We start from the raw sequence: 15,425 nt of genomic DNA, 5'->3' as shown, positions 1-15,425 counted from the left end.
TGAGTGCGCATACCTCTGGCATTCTCTGTTGTTCGTAGTTTTTTCTAGTAGCGAATCAAGGGCTTAGGAAATTAGGCTTCAATGTAGCTAGTGGACGTGATCTTAATTCGACCTCATACCTTTGTTTCACTAATCTTAGAAGATCGGGATGGATGAGGGTAAGCCAAGTGAGTACAATAAAGTTCTCCAGTGTAGGGGTAAGTTCTTCATCCTCTTGGATTTCTTGGCCAGTGTGTGTGATACCCAGTTCAGTTTTCAAGAGGTTATCTTCAGTGAACGCCATGAGTCTCTGAAAAAAGTCCTCAGGTCTTTCGTTTGGCTGTAGTTGGATGTTTGTAAAGTCCCAGCAAATGGGCACCAGTGGACTGAAATCCATAGTGTAGGCGAATAATCTGCCATATGTTCCTAAGTGTCGTAGAATTATTTATTATGGTGCTCCTCGAAATAATAGGTGTATAATTTGCTATCTGACCGAGCATGAGTTCGAGTGTCCTGACTTTCTGTGCGCGGGTCTTGCGATTGGCCTCGGGGACATTTTCATCGTCGTCCACGAATTTTTATTGGGTTAGCGCGGGTTTCTTCCCCCAAGTTGCATCGTTCTCTAGATATGGTAAGAAATTAGTGTCCAGGGAGAGAGTGTATAATAAATTTTGTCTCCAGTTTTCGTAGGAGTTAACAGTTTCTACTTTTGTCAAGCACCACTGGTTTGGCGCCCTATTCGCCATGTTGTTCACGGTGTTGTACAAAATACGACAATACCTGAGTGTCCGGGGTGAATCTTTTATCACGCTGTTGCTGTCCGCTTCTAGGAGAGTTGAACATGCATGAACAATAGCTTGGGTTCGTAAATGACCGCTGCCAGTTAATGTATATCCAACACTGCAACAAACACACAGGTATTAACGCAGCATTTATTAAACCGGAAAACAGGCGGAGAATGACGGACAAAAATATAAACACAGAACCCTACGGGTCACACTCTGCAAACCCGGATAACATGTTATTTAACATAATGATGGTGTTTGGTCCTCCAATTCAAACTGCAAAGTTAACAAAAACATGGTCCGAGCTTTGTTAACATAACAAAGATATGTGAGCTGGGTATCTCGCTTATAACTCGACGACGGACAGTAAAAACAAAAAAATAAAGACCAAAAGCGTAAAAATGACCCATTCAACTTTTGTACAGAATTTTCTGAAATTGTTAGTCTTTCAAATATTCATTTTTAATTAAATATAAAATTCATTTAGGAGCAATCGGAATAAATGATAATTCGGGGAATTGTAAAGAAATTATTTTCAGAATTTCAATGTCAACAACACGTTTTCAAGATAAAATATTTATTTCATGATGTTACATTTACTGTTAATCATGATCAATAAAATAACTCAATTAAGATGCAGATAACTGCAATGAAAGAATTATCTGGATGTTACAAAAAAAGTACTACACGAATTGAGTCTTAAATCTTACACTTAGCATCTTGATAATCAAAATCACTCTTTTATTTGAAGATAGTTATGAGTTATTTAATAAGTTTAATCAACCATGCAAGTTTGAATATGGACCATTATTTGATGCATTTTTAGCTCACCGAGCTGAAAGCTCAAGTGAGCTATTCTGTTCACATTTTGTCTGTCGTCCGTCTGTTTGTCTGTCTGTCCGTCCGTCTGTCCGTCTGTCTGTAAACTTTTCACATTTTCAACATCTTCTCAAGAACCACTGGGCCAATTTCAACCAAACTTGGTACAAAGCATCCTAAGCCTAAGGGGATTTAAATTTGTGAAAATTAAGGATCACGCCCTTTTGCAAAGGGAGATAATTAGAAATTTATGAAAATTTTCGAGACATTTTCAATAATCTTATTCTCATGAACCATAAGCCCAGGAAAGCTGAAACTTGTGTGGAAGCATCCTCAGGTAATGTAGATTCTAATTTGTGAAAATCATGACCCCCGGGGGTAGGGTGGGGCCACAATGGGGGGTCAAATTTTTACATAGGAATATACAGAGTAAATCTTTGAAAATCTTCTTCTCATGAACCATAAGCCCAGGAAAACTGAAACTTGAGTGGAAGCATCCTCAGGTAGTGTAGATTCTAATTTGTGAAAATCATGACCCCCGAGGGTAGGGTGGGGCCACAATGGGGTGTCGAAGTTTAACATAGGAATATATAGAGTAAATCTTTAAAAATCTTCCTTTCAAAAACTAATTAGCCAGGAAAGCTGACACTTGTGTGGAAGCGTCCTCAGTTAGTGTAAATTCATAGTTGTGAAAATCATGATCCCCGGGGGTAGGGTGGGGCCACAATGGGGTGTCGAAGTTTTACATAGGAATATATAGAGTAAATCTTTAAAAATCTTCTTCTCAGAAACTAATCAGCCAGGAAAGCTGACACTTGTGTGAAAGCATCCTCAGGTAGTGTAGACTCAAAGTTGTGAAAATCATGACCCCGGGGGGTAGGGTGGGGCCACAATGGGGGATCGAATTTTTACATAGGAATATATAGAGTAAATCTTTAAAAATCTTCTTCTCAGAAACTAATCAGCCAGTAAAGCTGACACTTGTGTGGAAGCATCATCAGGTAGTGTAGATTCATAGTTGTGAAAATCATGACCCCCGAGGGTAGGGTGTGGCCACAATGGAAGGTCAAAGTTTTACATAGGGATATATATGGTAAATCTTTAAAAATCTTCTCAGAAACTAATCAGCCAGGAAAGCTTAAACTTGTGTGGAAGCGTCCTCAGGTAGTGTAGATTCAAAGTTGTGAAAATAATGATCCCCAGGGGTAGGGTGGGGCCACAATGGGGGGTCAAAGTTTAACAAAAGAATATATATGGTAAATCTTTAAAAATCTTCTTCTCAGAAACTAATCAGCCAGGAAAGCTGAAACTTGAGTCGAAGCATCCTCAGGTAGTGTAGATTCAAAGTTGTGAAAATCATGACCCCCTGGGGGTAGGGTGGGGCCACAATGGGGGGTCGAAGTTTAACATAGGAATATTTAGAGTAAATCTTTAAAAATCTTCCTTTCAGAAACTAATCAGCAAGGAAAGCTGAAACTTGTGTGAAAGCATCCTCAGGTAGTGTAGATTCAAAGTTGTGAAAATAATGATCCCCAGGGGTAGGGTGGGGCCACAATGGGGGTCAAAGTTTAACAAAGGAATATATATGGTAAATCTTTAAAAATCTTCTTCTCAGAAACTAATCAGCCAGGAAAGCTGAAACTTGTGTGGAAGCATATTCAAGTAGCGTAGATACAAAGTTGTGAAACTCTTGACCCCCAGGGGTAGGATGGGGCCCATGGGCCTCTTGTTTTAACTTACAACTTGGAAAGCTTCTTTAAACGAAAGATTAAAAAGGTAAAGGTCTGCACAGGTTTTAAAGGACGATTTAAACACGATTTTAGATCAACATTTTAGTTTCGATTTTAATGTATAAAATGGTTTACATACACATTTTGAATGGTTGACCAAACTTTGAATGTTCGTAGTCGAGTTAGAAGAGAGATAATGAAGTAAAAATTCATTGTCTTAGCTCGAGTCTTATATTTGTTTACAAATAATGAAAGATGTGGAATTACCATTTTTTTTTTACAAAATGACTCATGGCAAACAAGGTTAACTGATTCAATGTGTTTATAAATATTATTATCAACAAAAGAAAGCAGCATTTGATTGAAACTTATACCAATAAAACAAATATGTAAACAATAGCAAGACTAGATCGAGTTTTGTTTACATAACACAGATTTCCAGATCCATATATCTTGCTTAAAACTCAATGAATGACTTTGAAATTTTGACAAGGCATTAAAAATACCCATATGAACAATTCTAAACATTAAAATTGGAAAACCAAAATTGAAAATTTTGAGCTCAAATCGTGTCTTAGTCCCTTTTATATTATATTTTACTTTATTAGGTTTATTCAATTGTTTTTTGAGTGATAATTTTGGGAGATGATACTGCAAAATTAGAATAAAAATATTCTCATAGTCGCTAAAATTTTAAAGTATACATGTATCAATTATTCATCATTACAAAATAACGATGTGTTGAAACAATCAATATATCAGTGATGCTTTTTTCATAATCAGAGTTTTCAAAAAGATCATTTAAAGAATATGTGACCCTGATTAAAGAAAAAAAAGTCTAGAAAAATGAAAAACCTTTATTCTACAATAACTTCACTACAATACATTTGCAGGTAACATGTAATATGTTTATTATGCGTCTATTTTTGATTAACTTGTATATAGAAATTTCAATTTAGATTTAGGATACTGATTTATATTATCTCCGGAAATAATTCATCAATAACTTAAAATAAAATATCTTATAACATGCATCAAAGACTTATGATTGTAACTGCTATGTTTTTCTTGCTTTTAAAATCTAGATTTTAAAATTGATTTTTAAAACAACAAATCAATATTAAGTCGGTGTACCATCCCTTCCATATCATGAGTTGTTTATCATCATGTTATTATGAAAATGACAAGTGTGTACGGATTGGTTGATCTGGAATAATGATTGATCAAACTTTTGTATAAATTCTATGTTCATGTCAAATATCGTTCAAAACTATGACGAAATAAGCGGTTGCACAATGAACGTCTTTGCAGCGAGTTCATATTTACTTTGTTTTATCTTGATGTATAGTTATGGACAACTGTTACCTTTAACTTCGGACTTTATCAAGCAAGGCTATGTGTCCGAGAGCATGGATGAAGGTGTTTTTGCTGTACACATCCTGGAAATAAAGTCTCTTGTAGAGTGTGCATTGCGTTGTGGCATGAATTTACTTTGTAACGCTGTGGACTTTTGCTTTCTTGATGGTTTATACACCTGCCGATTCCGTTATGGACATGCTAACCTTTCAAACACCATTACACAGTGTGAGGCTTATGAAAACACAGCTGTAAGTACACTTATATTAAGGGTTTTAGAACATAGATAGATAATTTTTTAGATTAAGTACACCTTACTCACATTATTTGAATTTGGCGTAGTTTGTATCTATATGTTAATAATCTGCTGAAAACTTATTGTTTAAGCCATTCAATTAAAAAAAAATCATTCAACATAAAAATCTTCAGAAATATTTTGAACGTTTTTATTTTAATATATAATTAAGAAATAAAATAATTTCAGTCATAAGAGGAATTAAATCTGAGGAAAGAAATTCTGACTTAATAAAAATCTTCATTTTATTGCAGACCTCTCTCTCAAAAACTTTTAAAAAAGCAACCGTTGGATAGAAAAAAATGAATTTAGAATTTTCAGCGACAATGCATATCTAAATATGTTTTATTTTTTTATCTTTATATCTATTTGGTAGTGAAAGAAAAAATGTGCTGAAATGTGCTGAAATTTTTTTTTAGTATTTATTTTTCCGTGTTAAACATTTTTGAAAGGGAATAGAGAATGGGGAGTGGAAAACTAAAGAATCAGAATGTTCGGTTGGGCCTTGTGTCCATAATAATGAAAATAAGAATGTAACCTGATTTGAAATGTTACTTTTTAAACATTTTAAAGTACTAAAGGGTATATTGAATTATCATAAATCCTGTTTGATCCTATTGGCGATAAATGTTTTTATTATTATTTTTTTAAAATAAAGCAATCAAATGTTATTCGTTTGTTAAACTCAAATTTATATCTAAACTAAAATTTAGCACATCACTATTGTTCGTAGAGCGATCGCTAAGTGAATGTAGTCCATACTGGGCTTAACATACTTGAGCTTTGCTTGTAAGTCTGGTATTTAAAAAAAGGGGGTGGCTCTATATTACAAGCTCATGTACCGCTCCTGAATTTTCATTGTTTGTTTCAAGTTAAAATCGACCAGGGAGAATTTCACTTTCTCGGGCCTTTCTGGCATTTATGACTACCGCTATTCGTAGATAATATATATATATATATATATATATATATATATATATATATATATATATATATATATATATATATATATATATTATCTAAGTGTTTGAACTAAACTCAATGATACAAGCTAAAACGGGATCATTAACGTCTCATTTCCTTTTTTGTACTTTCACACAACCACATAAAGATCCTAAACCAATGAAAAACATTCAAGACTGTCGAACCAGTTCTTAAAACGATAAGAAGCTACGCCATTTTGTATGATTTCTTGATATACCATGAGGTTAAAGTATTTGATGTGTTACATGTAACAGAGCTCTATCGGAAGTTCTGTAAAGGGTCGACGACTGGATCAAGGTTTTTTAATCATGGCGTACAAATTCAATTTGTGATGTTGTCATACGCAAAAATGACATTAACATTAATTATTCGTGATATTTTTAATCAAGACAGATCTTACACATTTACAACCACATTGTTTGATCTAATGTAATCAATGCTAAGCTATGAAATTTATTCATCATTTGCGCGATACAATTCAGTCATTCGCTTAAGCAGTGGGATCCTATGGAGTTGAAGCCCCCTCAAAAAATTGAATGATTACAGCTGAAATGACATCTATTGTGGTGCTAGAATGAAAATCTTTTCTTTAAATCGTTCATAGAATTAAATTTGGGGTGTTTGATATATGTTTTGTACAATTAGAAAGCATTTAACAGAGTATTAAAGTGTAGTTTCATACATTTATACTGTGTTAACGACTTTCTCAATCATTATACTTGATTATTAAATCCTACTTTTTGTGTCAGTTGCTGTAGTAGGGACGTTAGATGTTTTCAGAACAAAATACACATGATAACAACATCCTGACATAAAAAGGTGTCTAAACTTGTAGCCACAGCAGGGTGTGTCGCGGATGTAGTACAATTGTAGTACAATACATAGGCCAACTACATTATACACTGTAATCTTTCTCCTTTTACTCTCTAAAATCAAGTTTTATAATACTTTTTTTAAATAGACATCCAAACAATATGTAACCAAAACAATTGCTGTCTGCAAAGTTTGTTTTCCTGACATGAATCAGTTTTAATATCTAAACTCAATTTACATGTATATGACAAATAACTGTAATATATCTCAGTGATATATTTGATAACAATTACTTCAAAAAACAGTGATTAAACGTTTATCTGTCATTGAATTCTGATTAATTAGTTAGTATTTCATTCGTTTATATATTAATGTTTAATGTATTGGCATTGTTTCTATTTTTACAGAGCAAAGACTGCCCGGATGGATTATTCTTAAGAGCTCAAGGAATATGCAAAATCAGTAAGTGGGTGCCACAAAGTAACAACACCATAATAAAAGTGATGTGTTTGTATTCATATAGTTAAGCAACAACACCTTAAAAAACAATGTGTCTGTATTTCATATAGTTAAGATATATCTTAGCTGAATAATAAACTATCGGGGTTGCCGTTTCTGGTAAGACGAGGTTTAGCGGTTTATATTAGTGTCAGGTGTATGTATATATAATTTATATTTCACCTCTCTTTCATTTTGATATACCAGCATATTATAGAAATGCCATAGGTGTTAATCTGGTTCTAGCATTTTTTAGTTTATAAGCAAAAAGTCTTAATTTATAAGATTTACCAGTCATACTTTTTAGCTCACCTGAGCCGAAACTCAACTGAGTTATTCTGATCACATTTTGTTCATCGTTCGTTTGTAAACTTTTTACATTTTGAACTTCATTCTAAAACCGTTTGACCAATTTCAACCAAATTCAAAACAAATCATCCTTACGGAAAGACAAATATAAGTGCAGAAATAAAAGACCGATCTTTATTCAAAACTCGAAACTATTCTGATCACATTTTGTCCATCGTTCGTCTGTAAACTTTTTACATTTTGAACTTCATTCTAAAACCGTTTGGCCAATTTCAACCAAATTTAAAACAAAGCATCCTTACGGAAAAACAAAAAATGGCAGTTGACCCGGGGCATACAAATAATTGGCAGTTATTAAGCTGCCAATCTCATTTAAATTTTCAGGAAATTTTAAGAACCAGTATATTTGTTTTCGCTGTATATATTACTGCAAAACAAAGCGTATTTTGGAATTGACGATTGCCGATCTACCCCGGCTTTTTTTTGCCCCGGCCCGGTTTTGCTTATCAATTTTACCAAGACTCGTATTCCATACTTCTAAAACGAGGTTCTTTGTTCAAAGCAGCCATGACAATAATGCGAAAATGGTCGATCAGAAAATGATGAATTTGTTTGATATTGTTGTGCAACAGTTCGCGTACGAAAGGAATCTTTGAAACATGCAAAATACATTAGTGTCGATTTTGTCAAGTAAATTGAGGTTAAATAGTATAATGCGTTGACAGTTTTCACATATGACGGTGGTGTTAGCTTTTTTTTTTTCGTTCCGTTTTCATTATTTATGATATGTAACCTGGGAACTATCGCCTGTATTTTGTGATTTTTACGTATCAAATTAAACTTCGGTAAATCAGAAGTTTACCTGCGCAAATTTAAGCAAAATCTCAAGTATTAAAAAGTACTAAACTACAATTCATTCTATCGATAAATCGGTATGATCTTTTGCATAATGGAAGACTAATGCAACATGTTTTGTTGAGATGCCTTGCATTTTCTCCAGTTTTTTTTCAGTTTAAATAGAGATTTTCTCCAGTTTATTCGGTTGAAATAGAGTTTAATATCGCTGACAGAAATATGTAGGTATATACATGTATCTGATTCATTTTGAAAAATTAATTGTTCTCTTTATTTATTATAGTGCATGTTTCTTATGTTTAATTGTTTACAATTTCTATTTACTAACAATATTCGAGTGTTAAGCTTCAAATTATAAGCAAGATGCAGATAATTGCTCACAATTCTATGTTTGTACACAGATCTGAGGCCATTCTTTTTTTCCAATTTTAAATGCTGAATAGGAAATACCAAGTTAAAAATCTTAAACTGAATGTAAACAACTCATGTGAACAAAATGACTCAGAATTGTGAGTTCTGTATCTTGCTTATAATTCTACGATTGACGCTAATATTTTGGTTGATCATAAGACATTTTATATGAATTATAGTATATAAAATACTTGTACAAAAAAATTAAAGGATGATATGCTGTATATATAACTTCTCTCTGGAGCCCATCTTTATACAATGAATAATGTAAAATCTACAATAATTTTGATAGTTTTTCAGACACGAGTAAATAAAAACGACACCATTAAAACAGTTTCCATAGTTCTGACACATTTCTGTTGCGGGGATATAGGAATTATCGTTATTCTTAAGAAAATATTACAGCGAAAAATTATCCTGGTTTGTAACCATTTGTTTTTTATGAAATAGGATGAAAATAATAGATGGGCCTTAGTAAATTAGAGTGATGTGCCTGTCAATACTGTAAAATTGATTTTTATGGTCCTTTTATGTCACGTGAAAACATTTTTTATTCCAATGTATTCATCAATCAAGTGTGAATAAAGTTATAAAAGTCACACGAGTTTACTCGAGGTAAACAACAGTCATTTAATTATAATAGAGAAGACAAATTAAATGTTTAAATGTTTTTAATTTGAGGAATTGATGTACAATTTTCTTCTTTACATTTATAGGATTTTTAAAAAATGAAATACAATAACTATTATATTATATTTTTTTTTAAAAATGCAATAACTAGTTAGTAGTTGAGGAAGAAATGGTCACATTTGCTCTCGTATATTCTGATCGCTTTATAAAGTGGGGGAGGGGGAGCAGAACAAAATAATGGTGAATATGAAGTTAACGGTGAACCCTTACCAAATGTTAAGTTTTATTTCTTGCGTAGGATTTTCTTATTCTGTGTAAAAATGGTATTCATTGAAGGTACAATGTCAAATATTACGTGTATGCAAAAATAAGTGTAAAATTCCAATACATTACAATATTTTTTGTTTGTTATTTTACCGATGGGCTATATGGCACAATATCTTTTAACGCCCATTGTTTCTCAGGTGAGCAATGTGGCCCCATGGGCCTATTTATTTATTTTTTTAAAAGAGACAAAATGATTATAATGAATCACGTCCAGTTAATTTCAACATTCATACATTTCAAGATACTGATGAGTGCCAGAATGACCCATGTCTTAACGGAGCCACGTGTACGAACACATCCGGCTCATTCAACTGTACATGTGACGCCGGATGGACCGGGATAGTTTGTGATGAAGGTAAACGACAATAAAATGCGTAAATTTTCACGTTTGTTTTTTAAAATCAAATGTAAAATAAGCACGTCTATAGTTGTGGAGGCAGCAAATGTTAAAATGTTCCTTCCGTTAAAATAAGGATAATTTTTGAAATCCAACTTAAAACCAAATTCTCCTTTGCAAAATTGTTATACGTTAAAGCTGACATGAATGCATAAAACATTTGTTCGCCATATTAGTTTCGATCGCTCCTCTACTGCCACTGGGGTATCTACAGTAGTTGAGAAAGTTACGGTCGGTTGCTTTCCGATCGAGGCATGGAGGTTGCACGGACTTGTAAATGCATGAACTACACATTGTAGTAAAATGTTTGTGATAAAGAATAAAGGAAACAACAATCAATAAAATACAAGTTTTATTTATTCTTCAAACGAATTTTCCAGGTATCAAGGTATCATTTTGCACAGATTGCGCTCCCTTATGCATATCGAACATGTCTGCCGTTCATACGAATGCATAACGTATGCGTCTTTTTGAAAACCCTGGCGGAACTACATCCAAATCGGTAGCTAAATAATAGTAAATCCATGAAAGTAACACGTAACATCGTTCCATCGATTTCTACAAAAAGCTCAGTTTCTAAAATCCATCCTGTTATTGATATTGCTCGATCTGCCATAGTGTGTGGTTTGCGCACATGCGATGTTTAAGCAGAAACATCACAGGAAGCGGTCTACAATTATCGATGATTTTTTAAGTATCTGTGCCTTGGTTTCAGTCCGTCTACTTCGTTGTTCGCTTAGATATACCTTGCGGGTTTAGTGGTTGTCATATTATTTTTGTTCAATACGTTTTTCTACACGTCTTTTCGTCCAAGGTTCGGGTGTATGAAATGCCTGAATGCAGTTATATAGGGGGTGTGTATCGATGAGACACAACTAATATGGCGGTAGTCGGAGATAAAAGAGAAATAATGCGTATTTATGAATTCATGTCAGCTTTAAATACGAGGACTATTACATGCATTTTAATGTATTAATTGATGTTGCTGTGTTGTATTTTTTTATTGTAAGTTTTGATGTTATATTGTTTTTCTAGTATTTATTATGGATGATATAACAGGTAAAAATCATAACTTTTAGATATCAATGAATGTCTTGACAATCCTTGTCAAAACGGAGGAACATGCAGCAACAGCGATGGATCTTTCACGTGTACATGCGCTGGTGGATTCACAGGGGCACTCTGTAATGAAGGTAAAAATATATTATTATTCCTCCCTCTATCAATAATAATGTATATTTCTCTTTTCCCTCTATCAATATAAATATGTATGCCTTGCTCCTCTTTTTCTGTGTTTCTTTCCGACTTAATTTAAGTTGATGTTTATCTACTCTGATTGCTATTTCTGTGTATCTGCCTTCCTCTCTCATGTTTGTCATTATCTCTCTAAATGGATACTTATCTTTACAGTGTTCGTATTTTTAAATACAAACATGTTATTACAACTATATCTTTTCTATTTGTATAAAGAAATAAACTGTTATTTGTAGCTTCTTTTTGTTGGATATAGTTTCTTTATTATATCAATACAGGGATGTTTGACGTTTATATTCTTTGCAAAGAAGAAGTCAGATCTAATTTTTTGAAGGTTTACAAATTAATATGCTTTATTTGATGTTGACGTATTTGTAATTATACCTTATTTTCAAACATTCCAATAAAAGGAACTGTTGTAAAGTACATCAGGTATTTTCAATTTTAGGTCACTTGAGGCACTCTGATTACTTATTAGAATTAGTATTTCACCGTCGCCGTCCGTGTTAATGCGACGCTCGTCGTGCGTTAACATTTGCCTATTTATAACTTCGTAATAAAAATTACTTTGGCCGTTTCTATTAAAATGTGATATGATGCATCATAAATTGTACATTTTATGACTCTTTGCTACGATTGCCTATGGGCAGGACCAAATTTGCTAAGTTTGACCATTTATAATATTTTACTTTTTCTCTGTGTATCTAAGAAAATCTACTTAAAATAGTGCATTCATATCTCTACCAGAATTGTAAATTTCATGTGTTCAAATTTATGGGTTTCACCTCTAGGTCCATGCAAAATGCTAGTGTAGTATCGTTGCATATATTGTTGAAAAATCTCCTTTTCACGTGCTGACACTGAGTAGAAACTGACTGTATATTAAGAAAGACTACAAAGTTTTATACATAATTTTTAACATTTTATGACCTCTGGGTTTAGGGTTAATAATCCAAGTCAGGGTAAAATGCTGATATAGAATGATTTTATTCATACATGTATTAAATGTAAAAAAAATCGGTTTCTTCTTCTGCTGACAATAAGTAGAAACTGACTGCATATTTAATGGGCATAGTCAGGATTTTGGTCAAAAATTATTTTCCTGATTTTAAAGTTTACAATGCTTCAGTAAGGCATTTTTAAAGGCAACCAAAATTTAAGTGTCATTCTTTGAGTTATAAGCAAGCTACAGAGCTTACAATTCTTTGCTATGACATCATAGCTTTTGTTTACATTTTGAACGTTGAAGTGAAAACTCCAGTTTTAGACCGAAAACGAATGTAGTTAACGTTAAGATCTCTTAATTCATGCTTTAAATGAATAATAAGATGGAAAAATCAGCTTGACCGGTATATTGAACTATTGTAAACAAAAACAGGGCACGAGCCTTGTATACATGACAAAGAATTGTGAGCCCTGTATTTTGCTTACAACTTCACTACTGACTCTCCAATTTTATTTGGTCTATGAAAATGCATCCCTAAAGCATTGAATAGACTAATAAAAACAGAAAAATAGAATTTCACCAAAATCGTGACTCTGCCCCATTAAGAAAGACTATACAGCACTCAAGACAATTATAAATTTCATGATCCCCGGGATAGAGATTCTAATTCCGGGGCAAGACAAACATGAAGATAGTGTTAGTGTAAACAAGATATCTGTGAGCCAATGCTCACTAGTGATACCCCCGCTCTGATGTGAATATGCAAAATAAGCAAAGTCGACATTTAACAGAAAGCTGGCATCCGATTGGTACAGAAATATATCCCACAATAAGGCATGCCTAAACAAATAGAGTGTAAAAATTTCAAGCATCTGCGATAAATAGCTGCTGAGAAATCTTTGAGGAAAATTTGTTTGAAAATTTTGGCTAAAAAAAAAAAACTACTCATTTAACAGAAAGATGACGTCCGACTGGTACAAAAATATATCCCACGATATGGCATGCCAAAACAAACACTGTGTAAAGGTTTCAAGCATCTCCGATAAATAGCTGCTGAGAAATCTTTGACGAAAATTTGTTTGAAAATTTTGGCAAAAAATATACAAAGTCCTTATTTAACAGGAAGTTGACGTCCAATTGATACAAAAATATATCCCACAATATGGCATGCCAAAACAAATAGTGTGTTAAAATTTCAAGCATCTGCGATGAATAGCTGCGGAGAAATGTTTGACGAAAATTTGTTTGAAAATTTTGGCTAAAAATAAACAAAGTCGTCATTTAACAGGAAGTTGACATCTCATTGGTACAGAAATATATCCCACAATATGGCATGCCTATACAAATATTGTGTAAAAATTTCAAGCATCTGCGATAAATAGCTGCTGAGAAATCTTTGAGGAAAATTTGTTTGAAAATTTTGGCTAAAAATAAACAAAGTCGTCATTTAACAGGAAGATGACGTCCGATTGGTACAAAAATATATCCCACAATATGGCATGCCTTAACAAACACTGTGTTAAAATTTCAAGCATCTGCAATAAATAGTTGCTGAGATAAATGCGACAGAAATTGTTGTTACGGACGGACAGACAGACGGACGGACGGACAGACAGACAGACACACAGGGGTAAAACGGTATACCCCCTCTCCTTCGGAGAGGGGGTATAACAATGCTTATTTTTTTTAAATACCGTTCGCTGACCCTAGGTAGATATATCCTTTATAATTAGAAATACCATAAAGCCCTTAACCGTAACTGTCAAATGGTTTTGAATGCGATGCCAAAATAATCATTTAGTAAAATGTTTTATAATGTTAAAAAATAATCGTTTTTACTTCTGCTGTCACTACACTGTTGATAGATCCTTAGTCACAGTATCTTTTCATTTTATTTTTTAAAATTTTTCCTTCACACATTATAAATGAAATCGAATTAAGATATATATAAATGGTACATAAGCATTTTATAAAATTATTGCAATTTTCTCAATGGATATAATGCGATCACATAAACAAATAAAGACATTGTATATAAATCCGGCGGCGGCTCGGATCCCTTTATCTATTTGTAGTCGATCTCCGTGGAACAATTGCCAATCATTTCGTTGAATAACTGATCGTATTATTAGCACTAGAAGACTAAAAAAGTCGGTCTACATAAAAGGCAGATTTATGGTACAAATAAAAAAATCTGGATGATTAAGGGTTTTCAAACATGGGTAGAATCAAAGACCGTTACAGTCCCTGAAACGTTCTACTTTCCCACTTGAACGGTGGATGAACGGTGAGCGCACTCTGAAAGAACGGTAAGCGCACTCTGAGAGAACGGTAAGCGCACTCTGAGCGAACGGTAAGCGCACGCTAAACGGAATTAGGTGAGCACTAATAACGGTGAACGACGAGCGAACGCGGAGCGGAAAGTAAACGGTGAACGCACGGTGAACAATATGTTATTAACGCTTTGTGAAAGCATGATTAACGAATTTTTTGGAGTGCCCCGGGTTATCCTTAGGTTGTATTTCGTCCCTAATCAGGAAAGAAATTGCTACTAAACTATATGTAAAGTGCTGCTATGTTGACAAACAATCCTAACATATCCTATACCCTGTATCTTACATCTTATCCTGCACATAATATCTATCCTACTTTATCTTACACCATGATACCATTTATGTTTAGGAATAAAATAGTTAAATAAAACCAACTTTAAGACAATAATAATTTTATCAACGAATAATCCAGTAATGTAATAATAAAAATGTTTAATTACTACTAGTTTGAACGAGGTAACTTAAACATCTGTGCATCGGGAATATTAAATCGTAAAGTGTAAACCATTACGTAAATTAACAAATAAGCAATTACATTAAATAAATGTTGAATAACAAATAAAGCAGGACTTTCCTTTATCTTTTAAACAAAATTTACATCATTTTTTCCCTAATTATAGTAATTAAATGAGTTTAACGGTAATCGACTGATTTGTTCGGTAAATTATGTAAACACGATTCGAGTAAATTATTACTACTTTATA

The 15,425-nt window shown here is 33.2% G+C and overlaps 1 long non-coding RNA gene across 1 annotated transcript; it reads left to right on the top strand.

Annotated features, from left to right (window-relative positions):
* Positions 1-4,571: 4,571 nt before the first annotated feature.
* On the top strand, positions 4,572-11,381 carry LOC136274064 (uncharacterized). Its single transcript, XR_010712350.1, has 4 exons — positions 4,572-4,920; positions 7,169-7,223; positions 10,033-10,146; positions 11,268-11,381. It is a non-coding gene; the product is annotated as an uncharacterized lncRNA (long non-coding RNA).
* The last annotated feature ends 4,044 nt before the right edge of the window (positions 11,382-15,425 follow it).

This window comes from Magallana gigas, chromosome 1, assembly GCF_963853765.1.
Source record: "Magallana gigas chromosome 1, xbMagGiga1.1, whole genome shotgun sequence".
Taxonomy (NCBI): domain Eukaryota; kingdom Metazoa; phylum Mollusca; class Bivalvia; order Ostreida; family Ostreidae; genus Magallana; species Magallana gigas.
Note: the sequence above shows the minus strand (reverse complement) of the source record. Positions and strands in the feature narration are given on the sequence as shown.